Source organism: Pseudophryne corroboree, chromosome 5 (assembly GCF_028390025.1).
Source record: "Pseudophryne corroboree isolate aPseCor3 chromosome 5, aPseCor3.hap2, whole genome shotgun sequence".
Classification (NCBI taxonomy): domain Eukaryota; kingdom Metazoa; phylum Chordata; class Amphibia; order Anura; family Myobatrachidae; genus Pseudophryne; species Pseudophryne corroboree.
In genome coordinates this window covers 330,586,018-330,588,691 of record NC_086448.1, presented here as the reverse complement: position 1 = coordinate 330,588,691, position 2,674 = coordinate 330,586,018, and the positions used below count along the sequence as shown (strand labels likewise).

General features: G+C 38.0%; 1 pseudogene; it reads left to right on the top strand.

Moving 5' to 3' along the window:
* The first annotated feature begins 2,069 nt into the window (after positions 1-2,069).
* Positions 2,070-2,188, top strand: LOC134931576 (5S ribosomal RNA; annotated as a pseudogene).
* The last annotated feature ends 486 nt before the right edge of the window (positions 2,189-2,674 follow it).

The following is a 2,674-nucleotide window of genomic DNA, read 5'->3' as shown; positions in this document are numbered from 1 at the left end:
CCAAACTTCATTATTATTTCATCGCTCTCAAGTTCGTTTATTATTTAACTGGTTCCAGCCAGTATCCACTCCGTACCAACAACAGTCTGGTTCCAGCCAGTATCCACAGCAGCCGTTTTATCTTCAGCAACCCAGCCTTTCCTGGAACACCAGCTGGTACGATCCTGGGTTCTCTCCATTGCTACAGTCAGGTCTGGTAAGAACTTTCCAACTAGAAGATTATAAGAACTGTCTCACTCTACCAGTGCCTGTGGCCCTTGCCACCCTGTAGTACCCAGGAATTGTATTTATCCTCTGTTGACTTTTATGTTTCCTTTACTGCTGCTGTGTTACGGAGTTTGTCATAATAAACATCATTGACTTTTATCCTGGTTGTCGTGGTCACGCCTTCGGGCAGTTATTCTACATGTTACTTACATGTCTAGGGGTCTGATACAACCTCCCAGGTTCCGTTACATCTCAGCCCCTACAACTGAGGCTGCCTCCCGTCAGCTCAAGCCCTCAGTTGTGACAGCTAGCTTGTTACATAAATGCTTATATCACTAAATTTAAAACGTGCCTACTTTATAAAAATCTGGTAACTATCTAATAAGCATTATTTCCAGTGTTCCAGGAAATCACAGAATATGTGATCTTTTCAAAGTTTGGGACATGAGCTGACCCTTATTAAGTATGATTTGCAGAATGTAAAAGGAAAACCTTATGTGCTTACCTATCTGTCTATATAGCTTTATGCCTTATTCTGTGTAATACAGCCTGTCTTTTTAAAAACTTTGTTCTGTGTGGTTAAAGGAGTACTTTAGACAATAAGGAAGGAGATGCCTGTTGTTTGTTCTTTATAACGCAACAGTCTTACTTGCATGCCCTGCTGCTTTCCTGCTTCAACAGAGTGTATTGTATTGTGATAGTGTCAGTATAGGTAAAATAAACCATTATAAGTAATTGTGAAATGCATAATATTTTACTCAACATATTTATTGAAATGTTATGCTTATAATACTACTGATATATATATATATATATATATATATATATATACACACATATAGAAAGAAGGCTATCAGCACCAAAATGCGGTGACCACTAAGCACTGGTAGTTAGAACAAAAAGTCAGTATTAATTAGTAAATAACATCCCTTTAATGACACTCCCTCTATAAAATAGGGCGTCCGCTACACCTTAAAAAACAAGCACTGGTAAGGGTGCTTAAAAAGAATGTGAATAAGGTGTTTCTAAGTGACCAATGGTGTCATGTGAAATTAGGGAAATCAGATATATTTCAAAGGTAATTACAAAATATTTAATTCACAGATACATCACACTAGTAAAATCAAAAAGATACCAAAGCCATAAGTTAAAGGAAACTGCCTCTGGAGCTGGACATGCACATAAAAATGACATCCATAAATATTATAAAACAAGAAGACAAAGGACAAAATATTAAAAATTCATTGTAGAAAAGAAGAATAAATAGCTTAACTTGAGATGATGGGTTGTATCAGGCAACAACCAACGTGTTTCATCCTATCTGGTCTTCATCAAGGGGTGATGTGATAATGGGACAGGTCATGTATATATACCTACATTAATAAGGAAGTGAGTGTTACATCACTTCCTGTCAATTACAAGTTCAAATGTAAAAGATCCTTACATTGGTGTAAACTAAAATATAAACTACTCTCCACAGTGGTAAAGTGATGCTGGACAGAATCACTGTATTATTGTAAAAAAGTGTCTTTTGACCGCTACAAAGTTATCTTGTTCTGGACATCCTGTCCGGGCAGCGTGTGACATCAGATTCGCCCCACCTCCGGCATCCTCTGGCCTCTTCTGGGCATGCAAGTTGGTTTCCCTTGGGGAAAGAGGTGGAGACCTTTCCAACAGTCTCTCTAGAAGGGAGATGTATTGAATTTTTTAATTGAATACCCTCCACCCAGGTGGCTTCAATGAGGGCTACGAAATAGCCCCTTTCTTGTGACGTAAGCGTTATTCTAAATCTTCCCTCTCCTACATTCTTGTAATCCTTTTTTCTATTTATCCCTTTTATCTCCGCCTCTGTTTCACATCGTTACTACAGCCGTACCTCACTGGAGATGCCCAATTCCATCCAATCTTGGAAGCTAAGCAGTGTTGGGCCCGGTCAGTACATGGATGGGAGACCGCCATGGAAGACTGGGTGCTGTAATTTGAAAGAGGAATAGGAGGGCTTCTGCATCTACCTCTGACGCATCTGAATTTCCTCTTTAAACTGTACTTCTTATATGAGAACTCCGGCCGATCATTCTAGGTGGCTGAATTATGTCACACATAGATTATTGAATACTAATACAGATATAGACTCTGTATAGTGAATATTCATTATGGAGTCATTTGTATGGGATTATTCAGTTCCATTACAGTTTTATGTTCCCTGACCTTTGATGTCTATTAATTGCAGCACTATTTCCAGTGATATAATACCATATACTATTGATTTCCTGTTCCCTTTCTTGGTATTTATATCCTTTTTTTATAGTCTCTCTAGAGGATATTTAGACCTAATATATTATAAATGTAAGCTACTGTTAAAATAAAACTCCTAAACTACTCTTTTTACTATTTATTTTTCCAATTACGAGCAATATCTGGTGTGCTAAGGAGAATTTCCACCCCAAAGATGGCCACCGGGACTATA